This window comes from Sorex araneus, chromosome 10 (assembly GCF_027595985.1).
Source record: "Sorex araneus isolate mSorAra2 chromosome 10, mSorAra2.pri, whole genome shotgun sequence".
Lineage (NCBI taxonomy): Eukaryota > Metazoa > Chordata > Mammalia > Eulipotyphla > Soricidae > Sorex > Sorex araneus.
Window position 1 is genome coordinate 9,219,665 of NC_073311.1, and position 16,602 is coordinate 9,236,266.

At 41.7% G+C, this 16,602-nt stretch overlaps 1 protein-coding gene and 1 non-coding gene across 3 annotated transcripts in view; one reads left to right on the forward strand and one right to left on the reverse strand.

The window, feature by feature from the left end:
* GRIP1 (glutamate receptor interacting protein 1) overlaps positions 1 to 16,602 on the reverse strand; it is a 752,587-nt gene that overhangs the window by 550,926 nt on the left and 185,059 nt on the right. The gene's annotated exons all lie outside the window — the stretch shown is intronic.
* Positions 15,564 to 15,667, forward strand: LOC129399247 (small nucleolar RNA U13). Its single transcript, XR_008627016.1, has one exon. It is a non-coding gene; the product is annotated as a small nucleolar RNA U13 (small nucleolar RNA).

Here is a 16,602-nt window from a genome sequence, read left to right on the forward strand (position 1 = left end):
TCTGGGTTAGAGAAGGTGCTCACTCCAGCACACTGCACGTATCAACAGAAAAACTGCAATTACTAAATGTTAGCTCTCCAGCACATTCTGGCGACAATCATCGGGTTTTTAACTCAAACCATGTGTGAGTGCCTTATGTGCAAAACTATAATAGCGCTTTCAAAATCAGAGAATTGGAGAAAATCAGGGCAAAAGGCTGCATGCTTGACCTGTATATTTTGTTAATAATCTAAGTGAGACCACTTAGAGCTTTTGCCTTCAGTGGAAAGCAAAGCCCCATACCTCCCACTGCTGTATTCGAAAGCTTGTCAGCCACAAGGGAATAGAGAGCTGTTTGAGAAATGGACTCTCTCAAGCTCTAATAATTATATAAAGCATATCACTGAAGATCTGTAATTGGTAGAGGAGACTAAGACTGTAAAATGAGACTATTACTCTAGAATCTTGTGATAAATGATACATTTCTTTTAGGGGAGTAAGAATCAAAATACATAGGAATAGGAAGTAAAGTTAATGCAGCTTAAAATAGTACTATCAGCAGAATTGACACCAATTGGAAATGAATGATCATGGAATGCACAAGTTTTAGGAAATAGAAGCAGCAGTGAGAGACAAAAGATGCTGGATCTGGATTGTAAATGAGAAGTCGGGCACTCCCCGGGCCACTATCCCCTCCAAATTTTCAGAAACTGCAAATTTTATAAATAAAAGCCTTTGATTTGAATATAGGACATGCCCAGTTAATATCTGATGTATAATTTCTTGAACCTATGGGCAAAGGGAAAAGAAACTAAATGCAAACCAGAAAATAAGAGAACAGGACGTGAAATACTACTGATGCAGATAAAATATACTGATGCACACTGGTTTGAAACATCGTCTAAAATATGCATCACTCATGATAATTCTTGTTACCTTCAAGTTCCTTATTTTTGGCATGCGCAGTTTGTTTGCTTGCTTGAAGCTGATATCTATCATTTAAGAAGAGTGGAGGAATAGGCAGTAAAAAAAGAAAAAAGAAGCCATTGCTCACCTGGGACTTAAAGCAGCACAGTTTTAAAATAGGTTGTGAAAAATCCTGATTTTACCTTGTAAAAACTGGGTACTCAGAAGGCTTTTTTGGACTCCAAAGAAATGCTTTAAATATCAAAACTAGCTTGAAGAGCTGAGCACAACATTCTATGATGAAACTGATGGACCTTATCCACTAAGATCCAATCCTAAGAGGGTATAAGAGAGCTCTTCAGAGAGATTTAGCATCCACAAATAGAAGTGACTCATTGGATCTTTTCAGTGGAAACTTTTAGTGGTGCAGTTGCTAAATCAAGAAGGGTGCACAGAGGGTCTGGAGCAAGTGTAGCGGGTAGGGTGCTTGCACGTGGCCAATCCGAATTCAATCCCCAGCACCGCCAGGAGTCATCCTAGATGCAGAGCCAGGAGTAATCCCTGAGTATTGCAGAGTGTGACTCCAAAATAAAGAAACAAAAAAAAGGTTGCATGGAGTAGAAATAAATCAGGAGAAAGGAGTTAAGTTCCCCAGGGAAGCAATAAGACAAAGAGGGGAACTGGAAGATTGCTAAAGCCTCTTGAAAGGGGCATGGGACAGTTAAAAGTTGCCAAAAATGCTGTGTGCGATTGGATGGCTCTAGACAATGAAAAGATGTAGGAATGGCTGCAGGCAAACCAAAGCCAGATGCTGGAGTGGCCAAAGACTGAGTAAAGAACAGCACCAGGAAAAACTTCAAGCAGGATGGCGAAGTCAGCAGAGAAAGACCTCCACATACTTACCGTGCTGTGATCAGAACAAGGACACTTCAGTATCAGGTGCAGCAAGGGCAGGTCCAAGACCCACAAGGATGAGATGGTCCAGAGAAGACAGGGAGATCCACATGGCAACAGAAGAGCCAGACTGCCTACCTCCCCTCGGGTCTCAAGATCTCATCGCCCACATGCAACCCTGCCACGCACATACTATCTATAGAGAAAAAGGGCACCAAAGCTCTGCAAGACCAAGCCTGTATAGAGCAGAGTGAGTTGACCTGAAATTGCCTTTATTACCTGCAATGGGTAAAATTCTAGGGAAGGGGGAAAAATAAACAAGACATAAGTGCTTGTGTCTTAACTCTTAGACTTAAGTTATTGAAACTTTGTTAGAGAAAAGCAAAGTTATGGTATATGACGACAAATTTGAAATCCTCTAATAAGGGGCCAGGGGAAATAGCTGAATGATATGGCATTTGCTTTGCAAATCTAAGGTCCTGGGTTTGATTCCTGGCACTGCAAGATAAAATTCCCTAATCTATGGGAAATGGAGGGCTGGAGCTATAGCACAGTGGTAGGACATTTGCCTTGCATGCAGCTGACCTGGGTTTGATTCCCCCACCCCTCTAGGAGAGCTTGGCAAGCTACCGAGAGTATCTCACTCGCACAACAGAGTCTGGCAAGTTACCCATGGCATATTCCATATGCCAAAAACAGTAACAAGTCTCAAAATGGAGACCTTACTGGTGCCTGCTCGAGCAAATCGATGAGCAACTGGATGACAGTGACAGGGATACAGTGATGGAAAATGAAAACTTTTTGTTACCAAAGTTTATGCTTTTGGTTACCAGCAATATTCAGCACCATCTGTGTTGGACTGAGATCCAACACAGATCCAAATAGGCTTCCTTCTCTCTCCTTTGGAGCACTCTCCAGTTCAAAGTAAGACATCAGTCAAAAACCAGACACGATGCTAGGGGGCAAGACTCAGGGGAATAGTGTGGCTAGAACACACCTGAGACCTTCTGAGTCCCTGGGAAACCAACACTCAGTCCTCACAATGACTTTGTGACATGACAGATGCCCTCCTCTCTCCCTTTGATGAAGGAGCACAGGGCTCATAAGGCAAATAATTCATACAAGGTTGACCAGCTGGTGACAGCAAAATAGGAATTTAAACCCAGCTATATCTGAGTCCCCAAAGTCGAGTCATTCCTTCTGATAAAAACAGAATCAAAATTATGAAGCTTACATACAGCAGATTTAAAATTCCAATACTTAATGTCCCTTAAATACTCACCAAGAGTCACTTCTGAGCACAGAGCCAGGAGTAACCACAGAGCACCACTGAGTGTGGCTCAATTCCACACCCGCCCCACCCTGGCCTCAGAAAAGCAGAATCAAACTTAATGATGTCAACCCCAGAAAATCAGAATAGAAAGGACTGAGAAAAAGAACTCAGGAGTCTCAACCTACTCATGAAGGTCTCATTATACCTAAACACAAAACCCTCCAAATCATATCAAAGCATATATTGAAAAAAAGGTTTCTTTGATTTGCAAGATTTATGTTTGCTGCTTCCTTTAAGCAAACACTGAATGCAATTACACTGCAATGTATTACTGAGGTTTTAGTATAGATTATTTCAACCTCAAGTGAAAATTCTCATTATTCAAAAGTAAATTAACAAGGAGTTACTTTCATAACTAAAGATATTTATACAAAATAGTGTTAGAAAAATGGACATCATGGCTTTTAAGGTAAAAGTGCTCATACAAAATGGAAAACATTGACTAGCTTACCAGAGGAGAAAGAAAAATACGTGGGATCTCACTCATTAATGGCATATAATAAAGCAACACGTGGGAAGAAAATGTCTAAGGAAAACAAATATTTGGGTTCTGAGAAGAGAACTAAAACTCCCAAGATTACAGGGGGATGGGCTGAGAGGGTCTACCAGACTATGGGGGAGGAAAACTGGCACTCTAGTATTGAAGTGGTAACACTGGATTCCTGTCACTGTCATTGTCACTGTCATTCCATTGTTCACCGATTTGCTTGAGCAGGCACCATAATGTCTCCGTTGTGAGAATTATTGTTACTGTTTTGGGCATAGTGAATACACCACAGGTAGCTTGCCAGGCTCTGCCGTGCGGGTGGGATACTCTAGGTAGCTTGCTGGGCTCTCCGAGAGGGACAGAGGAATCTAATCCGGGTTGGCTGCATGCAAGGCAAACGCCCTACCTGCTGTGCTGTCCCTCCAGCCCACTGGATCCCTAAAACTCTTAAAGATTTATAGCTTTGTATCACAACGTTTCCTCAACTTAAGTATAATGATTAATCTAAAAGTGAAAACTTTTAATAAATTAACACTTTGGAAAGCTTTTAATTTTCCATATGTTTTTTACTTCTCAAGCCCAGTCTTACCCTGTCCCATATCTTCTTCTTTAGTTGTCAGAAAAGCTCGCATTTTAGGAATGAAAATATTTCCCTACTAGAGATATTTTCATGTTCCTAGTCTTTAGGTCTGCCAATGACCTTAAAGGTAGATCCTGAGTTTGGCTCCCCGGCATTCATACATCCTCTCCCTGTTCTCCACTGACCCTCAAAAGGTGGGACTCAAGTAAGCCAGGAGAACAAACACGTTATGATCTGACTTATATGTTGTACAGAGAATAGCTGGATGAGGAAACGCACTGCAGTAAATGCTTAGATCACCTCTGACCCCAGATTCTAGGGAGGAAGACAGAGAAGGAATAAAATTGAGGGCAGAAGGAAGAAATTAAAAGAGAAGTGATGGGGAACCAGCAGGCGGAGGCCTGAGGCATACCAGTGATGTGGGAGAGAGGCACAGCTATATATTCAAAACAGACGCAGCAGCACTGAACACGAGACCTAAGCTACAACTACTGAACTCTGAACTTTGAAATTCGCCTGTCAAGGTGGCAGGTTGGGTGGGAGGACAACCAAAGGGACACCATGGGATGAGAGAGAGTGTGGGAACACTGGTGGAGGGAAGCTGCCGCTGGTGGTGGAATTGGTGCTGGAATATTGTATGCCTAAGAGTCAACCATCAATCACTTTGTAAATCACAGTTCTTTCGTTAGAATTAAACCAATTTAATAATAATAAGGTTTCATAAATAAAACCTTTAAAATTTAAAAATAAGAAAAATATTTTATAAATAAAAAGGCTTTAGGTTTATGGTAGTAATAAACCCAAATAGTACAATAATAGCAATAATGATAAGAGAATAGTATTAAGAAAGTTAATATTTGTAGATCATTTATAGCCTAAAGCACTCTGGAGCAATCTCTCTCTCTTTCCTCTCTCTCTCTCTCTCTCTCTCTCTCTCTCTCTCTCTCTCTCTCTCTCTCTCTCTCTCTCTCTCTCTCTCTCTCTCTCTCTCTCTCTCTCTCTCTTGCTTTTTGGGTCACACCCAGCAATGCTCAGCAATGCTCTGCACTCAGGAATTACTCTTGGCTATCCTTGGAAAACTACATAGGATGCCGGGGATCAAACCCGGGTCAGCTCTATGCAAGGCAAATGCCTGGTTACCTGCTGTACTATCACTCCGGCCCCGTAACATCTCATTTGATCATGACAAAAATAGGGGTGACCCAGAGCAGATGCTGATCATTAATGCTGTTACCAACTCTGCTGCCTCTCATGTTCCTCTGTGTACCGGGAGCCTGGGCTGCATGGATTCCACAGGATCACTTCAGAAAGTGAGACCTAGAAAGAATCACACATCCAACATCCCCGTGCTCAGTTCCCCAGTATGAATCTCCAGACACTAAATAAATTTCAGATCTTAAACGTTGGGGAACTGAGAAGAGAAGCAATTAATACCGTGGTGTCTAAAGCCACCTGATCTTATCGTTTGTTTTTTCTGGCTTTGTGAACTCTGTCTGCAGAGGAGACTGGGATGCTTTGAAGACTTTGCCCTCTGGCTTAGCCTCGGGAGCACCTATTTTAATAAAGGCTGGCATTTCAAATGCTAGCAATACTTGAAACTAATAAAAGTAAAGAAATTTTTACGAAAAGAATTTTTTAAAAAGACAATTCAAACTATAACTACTAGTGATAATATTCACGTACTTATATATGTAAAACTGAGCATCATGTCTCAATGCTCTCATGGGTTAAATGGGGTAATAAGTAGCCACCTCATGGACAGTTGTAGGAATAAATAAAATCATGCCCCAAGCTGTTCTGGGTATTGGCTGGCACTGAAGGAATTCAATGGTAGCTAGAATCACTGTTAGTTCTAATTAGAGAATAATAGACTTCTTTTAGGTATCTGAATTTTTCTAGATGTTAAGGATATTTATATATGATATTTGTTTGCTTTTGAACTAATTTGAAATTTCTATATGTGTTGCTATAGACTAAGTCTGTTTCCTCAAAATTTGGATGCTCAGATTCTACTCCTTGGAGAGAAGGTACCAAGCAGAGCACCTTCGGAGTGGGGGCTAGAGCTAGTGCTTTGTACAAGAGACCCAAAGAGCTCCCCCATCCCTCCACCAGGTGAGGACACAGCCAGAAGACAGTCATGCCAGAAAAGCAGACTCACCGGACAGCAAGTCTTACAGAATCTTTATCTTGGGCTTCTCAGGCTCCAGAATTGAGAGAAATAAATTTCCCTTAAAGACCGTAACAAACTTGGGCGCTGGAGTGACAGTAGAGCGGGTAGGGTGTTTGACTTGCACGCGGCAGACCCGGGTTCGATCCCCGGCATCCCATATGGTTTCCCCAGCACCTCCAGAAGTAATTCCTGAGTGCAAAGCCAGGAGTAACCCCTGAGCATTGCTGGGTGTGACCCCCTGCCAAAACAAAAAGACCATAACAAACTAAAAGAATTGAGATCTAGATCTTTGACCATGTATATAAATTATGATATTTTATGCACTGCTACTATAAGAAATGAAATCTCTTTTGTCTTTGTTTTAGGCCACATGCTTCTGTACTTACTCCTGGCTCTGCACTCAAGGATCACTCGAGCTGGCCGCATGAAAGGCAAAAACCCTACCTGCTACTATCATTTTGGCCCAACATAAAATCTCTTAAGAAATAAACTATGAAGATAGAATTGTAATTTTTTTGTTTGTATTTTTCTTTGGGGCCACACCCGGTGATGCTCAGGAATGATTCCTTAATGCAGTGTTCAAGAGGAATTTCTGAGTGGTGCTCCTGGGAGGTGCTCAAGGGACCATACAGAATGCCGGGATTTAGCCTGATCAGCGGTCTGCAAGGCAAGCACCTTACCTCCTACACTATTTCTACAGATTCCAGCTAATGTTAAACACTTGTTTTTAATTTTTTTGCTTTTTTTGTCACCCGGCAATGCTCAGAGGTTACTCCTGGCTTAGCACTCAAGAATTACTCCTGGTGGTGCTCAGAGGACCATATGGGATGCTGGGAATCGAACCCGGGTTGGCTGTGTGCAAGGCAAATGCCCTACCCGCTGTGCTATCTCTCCAGCCCCTTGTTATTAAATTTTAAGGTTCACTTGCTTCTCTATATATCACATATACAGCTTGCTCTGATTTCAGGAATGTCAACCAAGATGGAGAACCATGGGAAAAATCAGCACCATAGATGGATCAGGAGAGTTCAAAGTTTAGAGACTTCCAAGTTTCTATTTTGCTGAGAACTAAAAGTTTATGAGCCTATGGTGCTTCTTTCCACTCAACAACATAATTGCTATCATCAGATTTCAAAAACTGCAATGAAATAAATCAAGCCACATTTTCATCTGAGGAGCAGTGATCTACAAAGTCTGAAATCTTTTAAAATTTTAATATCTAACCATTTTACATTAAGTATTAAAATTTAAATATTATTTAGAAGTTGGACATATAATCTCATCTTCTATAACTATGATGGAATACTAATGAAGCAATGCCAGAAAACACAGGTGATCTAGAGAAAAGGAAAAGTTTAAAGAACACAAATTGTGGAAGGGAATAAAGCCAGCAGCTGGCCTCTATATCCTGGTACCTCCTGCTTTACTGTAAGTCTAATTGTTTCTGCACATAGAACATTTGTAATCATTATACAAAATCTGAAAACACTGTGACTCAACACTGAGCATTATCTAGTAAGCACCTTGAGTGTTTAAAGATATAGGGACACATGATAGTACAGGGGCTAGGGTGCATGGTAGATGGATTCAATCCTGGGCATCACATAGCCTCTGAGCTCTGCTGGGGTGGCCCTGGGGAGCCTTGGCACAACAAGATACAGGCAGCAGTGCATCATCAGGCCCTAACACTGAATCACCAGTGCCCCCCAGGTTCCCTGAACACAAATTAGAAGCCCTAGCCCCAATAAAATGAACAAATACAACAATACATAAAGCAATTAACACAGATATGCTAAGTGATCTCCCATTGGGTTGGAGCGATGGCACAGTGGGTGGGCATTTGCCTTGCACGCGGCCAACCCGGGTTCCATTCCTCTGTCCCTCTCAGAGAGCCTGGCAAGCTACCAAGAGTATCTTGCCCACACCGCAGAGCCTGGCAAGCCACCTGTGGTGCATTCGATATGCCAAAAACAGTAACAACAAGTCTAATAGCCTTGTTCTCCCTCTTGGAGAATCTGACAAGCTACCAAGAGTTTATTGTTCGCACCGGAGAGCCTTGCAAGCTCCCCATGGCATATTCATATCCCAAATACAGTAAAAAATATATACATACCTCTCGGATAGTATCCTGCCCACTCGGCAGAGCCTGGCAAGCTACCCGTGGCGTATTCAATATGCCAAAAACAGTAATAATAGGTCTCATTCCCCTGACCCTGAAAGAGCCTCCAATCATTGGGAAAGATGAGTAAGGAGAGGCTGCTAAATCTCAGGGCTGAGTGTAATAGAGACATTACTGGTGCCAGCTTGAGTAAATGGACGAACAATAGGATGACAGTGATACAGTGATATGTTTTAGAGTATAAATATATGAGACTTAGCTCATATTCCTGGTTATAATGTACAAAGTTTGTATCATTGAATTGGGACTGAATTTGCAACAACAGTATGACAGTGGCCAGAGAGCTTGTACAGCAGCTAAGACACTTGCCTTGCATATCACTGACCTGGGTTCTATCTCCAGCACTCAAATTGGTTCACCTAAGTCCGCCAGGATTGCTAAGTACAGAGCCAAAGTAAGTCCTGAAGACCACCAGGTGTGGCCCAAAAATGAAAAAAAAAAAACAACTAATAGCCGCCATTCATTTGTGCCTGTTTGATAGCAGACATGGTATATATATTGCATAAACTGAAGCTTAGAGAATCTAATCTCCTCATGAGCATGGTGATTCGGTAACAAAATAAGGATTCTAATCTGGATCGATTCTGCTTTAAAGCCAGTGCATGATTCACAACTTTATAATACCTTAACAATAATTAACTTAAGAACATTCAAACTATTTTTTTTTTGCAAAAATAAATTTTTAGATAAAGTGAAATTTAACTAATTTAGATTTAAATAATCCCCAAATTTGAGAAGGCACACAGGATGAAGATTAATGTTGATAAGTCTAAAAGACTTTTGAAGAATCAGGAAGTCTGAGTAACAGATTAAGGACCTGGTTCAGAATTAGTGCACCTGTGACTAAACTCTATTCTTGCTCTGGACCTGAGAGTAAATGCCAAGAAATTTGAAATTTGAAATGTAAGCACAGAGGAAAAATGTAAAGAAATCAGATTATTTAACCGGAATACAAATGTGCTATTATACATGTTAATGGACCAGTCATCTTTATATCTTAAACATAAATTATCTTTCTAAAGAAAATTTTAGCAGGACATCAGGGAATACGATAGGGTAACATATGTGCTACATCTAGAAAGAATTACATCATGAGAACAGTGAAACCAAGTCTGTGTATCTTTCATCTTGCAAGATTACCAGCTGATCCTTAATGACTATGATATGTCTCTTAAAGACGTAAATCATGCCACAGAGAAGATACAGATTTGCAGTGGGGGAAATAGGAAAATAAAAAAAAAAACTGTTGCTATATTTTAACACAACCTAAAAACCAGAGTTTGCTTTTAGTAGCAATTTATTATTATTATTATAAGGTGCCTAGAAAAGATATACTTTGATATAGAATCCTTTTAATGGGATAAAATAAAAGGATCTCAAAGCAAGATAATGCTTTTATATTTCTTCATAAAGGTTAAGTCTTCATGTTGAAAGAGACTGGCAAAAATCCTAACCATTTTTTTTAGACTATGCCAATGATGATTCAAAATTCACGCAAGGCTTCTTAATAACCTTACTCGGAAATAAATTGCTGTTACGATTCAGTGGGCTAGAACCACTCAAGGACTTAATGTAAATTTTGTGTATCAAGGACTAAGCAGGGCTTCCAGCCCTGGAAAAAAAGTGTTTATATTTAAATGGCCACAGACTCATCAGTATATCCTTCTAGGAGGGTGGGAAGGTCTAGTTGCAGCTAGAAATCAAGAAGGGGGGATGCGTCTGCCACCAGAGGAGTCACTGGAAGAGTGGGTCGGCAGAATGATGTCTGAATGGCTGGCTGTGAGAAACGAAGAGGGCCAGCTGCATCCTCCACATCTCGGGGGATGAAAGTGGGATGACTGAGACTCTCTTTGGGACTTCCCTACCCATGAGGGTGCTCACCAAGCTGCTGAGAAGGTGGAAGGATATACACCAGAAAACTGGATCAGTAGGAAGGAAAATGTTTAATACAGAGATCAATGGAAATATGTCTTGGGAAAGTATTGAGAGATGAGGATACTTTGGGTATAGATGAAAATGAATTTTTCTCCCCAAAGATGTAGAAAAGGAATTAGCTCCTCAAAAGATTTCCTCATCTTTCCTATGAAAGTGGAAATGAGAACAAAATATGACCATTCCAGTGGGATACAAGAGTAAATTCCAGATGAAACTACACAAGGCGGTTCTCCTTCCTAGTGGACAGGCAGCAGAAGTAAAGCTCAGACAGTAGAAAGTCAAGAATTTGTGAGGTGGAGGGCGATTCTGACAGTCAGAAAGCCAAGGTCTGCGTTGTCAGTGGGAGAGCAGCACCCACCCACAGTGGCTGTGAGGTGGAACTGGCAGCCTTGGCGACAGACCGGGACATCAGGATCTGCAAAAAGCAAAAGACTGGACAGTAGAGGCGGTGGCAGAGTAGCACCAAGCCGGAGTCCAGCTAGGGACTGCCAGCAGTCCTCATCTGCATGACTGTGGTCCTTCCTATGTAGTCTCCTAGCTTCCCCTCTCCTGCCTCAGTGTGGATGCAACAGAATGGCCAAGGAGACCTTAAAAATATTCTGCCACTGTCACTGTCATTCCGTTGCTCATCGATTTGCTCGAGCGGGCACCAGTAACACCTCCATTGTGAGACTTATTGTTACTGTTTTTGGTATATCAAATATATCCCAGGTAGCCTGCTAGGCTCTCCCATGCGGGCGAGATACTCTCAATAGCTTGCTGGCCTCTTCAAGAGAGGCGGAGGAATCAAACCCGGGTCTTCCGCGCGTGCAAGGCAAATGCCCTACCTTTAGGGACTGGAGCAATAGCACAGCAGGTAGGGCGTTTTCCTTTCATGAGACCAATTTGGGTTCAATTCCTCTGTCCCTCTCAGAGAGCCCGGCAAGCTACCGAGAATATCCTGCCTGCATGGCAGAGCCTGGTAAGCTACCCATGGCGTATTCAATATGCCAAAAACAGTAACAAGTCTCACAATGGAGATGTTACTGGTGCCTGCTCAAGCAAATGGATAAACAATGGACGACAGTGCTACTAAAAATAAGCAAAAACGTTTTATTTAAAAATGACTTTAGACTTGGGGCTGAGCTAACATACAGCGAGTAGGGAGTTCGCCTTGCACACAGCCAACCTAGGTTTGATCCCCAGCAGCCCATATGGTTCCCCAAGTACCACCAAGAGCAATTCTAGAGTGCAGAGCCAGGAGTAACCCCTGAGCATTGCTACATGTGACCCCAAAAGACCAAAAGGAAAAAAAAGACAAAAAATAAATAACTTTAGACTCAAAAGAACATTGCAAAACTAATGGAAATTCTGTGTATCATCCCAATATTCTCCCAATATTAATGCCATCTTAATACCTATGAATATTACAATGCTCATATATATTATAATACAAGTTATTGCTCATGTGTATTATAAAACAAGTAAAAAGATGATGATGCAATACAATGAGCTCAACTAAAAACCTTATTTGACCAATTTCACCACTTTTTTCAGGTGCTCATTCTTCTGTAAGTTTGTAAAATGTTTATTATACTTAGTAATGTTTAATGACCATCCTGGTCAGAACTCTCCTATCATCATAAAATTTAAAAAAAAAACCACATGGTTTCATATTCAAGTAATCAAGGTGGAGGTAATATTGCACCCCCTAAACACAATCATTTACATTTCTGTCAATAAGTGTTTCCTTTATTTTTGTTTTGTTTTTGGCCACACCCAGCAATACTCAGAGGCTACTCCTGGCTCTGCACTGAGGAATTGCTCCTGGTGGTTCTCAAGGGACTAAAAAGATGCCCAGAATCTAACCAAGGTCAGCCACATGCAAGACAACTGCTTTACCCTCTGTGCTACCTCTCCAGTCCTAAACAAGTGTTTTCTAAAACAAAGTTTAGAAATCCTTTGTTGCTCCTTTACAGTCTCTGTCTCTGTCCCTATCTCTGCCTCTTTGTCTCTGTCTCTCTCTCTGTCTCTCTCTCTTACACACACACACACACACACACACACACCATCATCACTATAATACTACCAAGTTGAGCATATAAAAATGGAATGACACTGAATCAAACCTTTGAGATTCATTTTTTTATAATGTCCTTGTGCTCCATCCAAATTCTTATGTGTACTTAATAGTCACCGCATTTTATTCTTGAGGAGTATTTCATTGTCTGACTGCACCAAAGTTTGTTTTTTCATTCAACCACTGAGCACTGAGGGACATTTGGCTTGTTTCCAGTTTGAGACTTTTACAAATAAAGCTGCCATGAACATAATATACAGGATTCAGTGCAAACACAAGTCCCCATTTCTCTATGATAAATGCTCAAGGTTATAGGGTAAGTGTAATATGAACTTTACTGGGAATTGCCAAACTATTTTCAGATTCATTTTAAACTACAGGTCATGTTGTATCAGTTTTGCTCAAAATCCTCTTGTGGCTTCTTGTCTTACTCCCACAAATGCCAAAGCTCACTCAATCACTCTGGCCTTATACAACCTACAGCCTCAGCCACCCCACCCCACTACCAATCTCAGTAATCTACTCATTTCTTAGTACTATACTCCTTCTTCATTCTGCTCAAGCCGTACCTGCCTCCTTTTGACTCCTCTCACCAAACAAGTCACTCTCAACTCAGGGCCTTTACTCTTATTTCCTTGACCAGGACCGTTTAGCCCTCAAGAAGTCCATAATGTATGAAGCTGGAGAGAGAGTACAGTGGGTAGGGCTTTGCCTTGCATACAGCTGACCCGGGTTCAATCCTTGGAATCAAATATAGTCCCTGGAGAACCACCAGGAGAATTTCCTAAGTACAAAGCCATAAAGTAGCCCCCAAGTACCGCCAGATAGGCTCTCCTCCCTGCCCCTCAAAAAAGAAGTCCTTGTACTTTGCTTCTCTATCTTTAAGCTGAAAGACGTTCCCTCCCTCCCTTGCTTTTACTACCTCCACCAACTTATCAGTTGGTGTTCTAGCTGTGTCAGCTGCAGATAAGTCAGTCAGTGTTTGCATCTTGGCTTATTTTGCAGCCACTAGTCTCTCCTTTAATTTGGGATCAATTCATTGTCCTAAAACCAAGTTCCATGATGCATTTGTGAAAAGGCATGGTCTTGCAGTCGGGCATGCTTTTTTCACTTCTCTACTGGAAGTCTGGGAATACTGTTCTTCACAGCCCTTCTCACACCAGGAGGAAAGCCAGGTTGTCCTGGGCCTGGTGTGCATTAAACAGTTTGATCGATCATTGGGCCTGCTGCCTTCCCACTTCCACAAAGCTGTTCCTGAACTATTCACAAAAAAGGAAAGAATTGGATTAGCAGATACAGACTCCTTCCAGATGCGCCCTGAGAATTAGACTGTGTTCTCAACTGTTCTCCACAAGGGGCAAGGGGTAGGGGCAAGGCGTAGGCATCCATGAAGTGTACTGGTTGAAATTTTTCAAACTACCATTTTGAGACACATTTTTACCCCAGTCTTCCTGGATGTGCTGACCAGGTACCTCGGCTCACTCTAGGGCTAGCCTGATATCCTCCTTTTGCTGCCACCAGTGGCTGCCTTTTGTACCACAGTCAGTGGCTATGATTCTCTTGGGAAGATACAGGGTCAGATGTATTCAGCTGTGCCTGACCCATCAGCTGTGTTCCACCTGGAGCCACCGGTGCACCTGGCCAGCAGGGTTGCAAGCCTCCTGGACCATTATGTCCAAGTGCTCCCATTCTTTGAACACATCTTGGAATTACTCAGATGCCCTTAGCAGCATCAGTTGCCACAGCCTCACAGGACCTAAATCTACTTTCTTTGTTCCTGCCAGAGTTCTGCATGTCTTGAACTTTACATGCTCTATTGAGTCCCTTTAATAACCAAAAATGAGACTTAACTATCAATTACCACCTCATTCAAGGATTTGTGCTCAAGGGTGAAAGCTCTAGACCTGCCATTATCTCCTTCAGCAAAGGTGAGTGAGCTCTCAGTTTACTTTCCTATTAATGTTCGTTTATTCAAAGGAAAAGAGGATATACACTTCTCACAGCATCAGTGGTTCTTATTGTATGTTCTAATTATAATTTAATAATTATAGTCTAGCCCACTGATATATCTAAAGCAGCACACATATATTTGGTTTTAACATATTTGCTTGTATTCTCTTATATACATTCTTCGTCCCTCTTGGAGAGCCCGGCAAGCTACTGAGAGTATCCTGCCCTCACGGCAGAGCCTGGCAAGCTCTCCATGGCATATTTGATATGCCAAAAACAGTAACAATAACGGGTCTCATTCTCCTGACCCTGAAAGAGCCTCCAATACGGCACCGTTGGGAAGGATGAGTAAAGAGAGGTTGCTAAAATGTCAGGGCAAATGGAGACGTTACTGGTGCCCACTCGAGCAAATCGATGAACAAGGGGATGACAGTGATACAGTAACAGTAAATTATAATGTAAAAGGTTATTTGTTCCTGGTTGAGTTCAATAAATGCACACTGACTCAAACTGACTAAAGCCACTTCTGCTCTCTCAAAGAAAATCCCTCCCAATTTTTCTTTTCTGATCCTTTCCACTTTTGCAATCAAAGTGATGAGGCGATGGTCGGAATTAGGCCACAAAACGAGAGAAGACTAAAATCCCAAAGTTTCTGCCAGCTTTGTTCTACTGACAAAGAATAAATGGTCATTTGTTTGTAGACTAGTGGATTCCTTAGAGAAAGACAGACATGGAGTCAAAGACTGGGAAATTCTGCATGCAAAGGAAAAGTGCATTTGAAGTGGAGAGGCTGGACAAGAGATTGTTCTAACTGAACCAGATAGGGGAGCACTCCTTATGATGGCTTATAAGAAAATTCTTTGTGATACATAGCGGGGGGGCACTAGGGGTGTGAAAGTATAAGTTCAATGTTGGGGTTTTGTGTGTTGTGGTGATGTCCCTTGCTGCTGTCTCAGACCACTGAGTGAAGTCTGCTGTGTGAGTAATATACTGAGAAACCAAGAGGTGAAAGCTTGTGAATAAGTCACTGTGGAAGAGAAGGAGAAAACAGCAAGGAAAATAAAGACTTCTTTGAAAATTTAAAACCCAGGATCCTTTTCAAGTTGAGAAGCATGATGATTGGGTGTTCAAGTATTTGTGTGACATATGCCTCCCTTAAATCTTATTCAGCATTTGGCACATTACCCATCTGATGAGAACAAATAAAAATTCAAAACCCAAAGTGACCATGAATATATTACATTATGAGGATTACAGGAGTAATTCCTGAGTACAGAGCCATTAGGACACACACCTACACACTCACACACATACACACACACATGAACACAAACATATACTAACAACAAAAAGTCTTTGGTGGGTGGGCCTGAATTTCTCATTGAATACAGATGCCAGACTTAAGTCTGTGTTTTGTGAATGCTAACAATGAAGATTCCTACACTGTCATCTTTGATATGCTTTTGCATGTGAATGGGCACCCAGCTCAAAGGAATGGTCGTGGTATAAAGTCCTGGTGACAGGAAGAAAGACTGATGTGAAGGGGTTGAAAGATCACTGCAAAGAACAGCTTTGGAAGACCGCAGAATAAGTGGGGAAGCTGTTTTTAGAATAAAGAGAGATCCAAGTTAACCAACCATAATAAATTCTGTGTGCTGGTTTCATGAAACAAGGATTAGGAGGATAGCTAGCAGTTTTCTGGTCCCAGAATTTTAAAAATGTCCCCACAATAAGGGTGCAGATAATTAAAATGTGTGCAGGCATCTTCCAGACACCCCAGCAAAGTTGTATTCAACAATCCCCCGGAGCTGCTTGGAGGCCCCGCAGCATGGCGGTCAGGACACAGGCTCTGGGACTGGCTTGCTTGAGTCTCAGTGCTGGCCCCATTATTTGGCAGCTGCAGAATCCTCAGCTTGCTCACTTAGATTCTCCATCTCCATTTTGCTCTCTGTAAAATGTGAAGAATATAAATGGTCCCAAATTCCCCACACTGTTAGAAGGATGGCATGAATTAATTCATGAAAAGTACTTGGATTGGAACCAGGTACCAAGAAGGCACTTGATATTGCATCTAATCTCTTTCCTATATAAAGAGACTAACTATTAGAAGCACTCGACAATCCTGCCCTC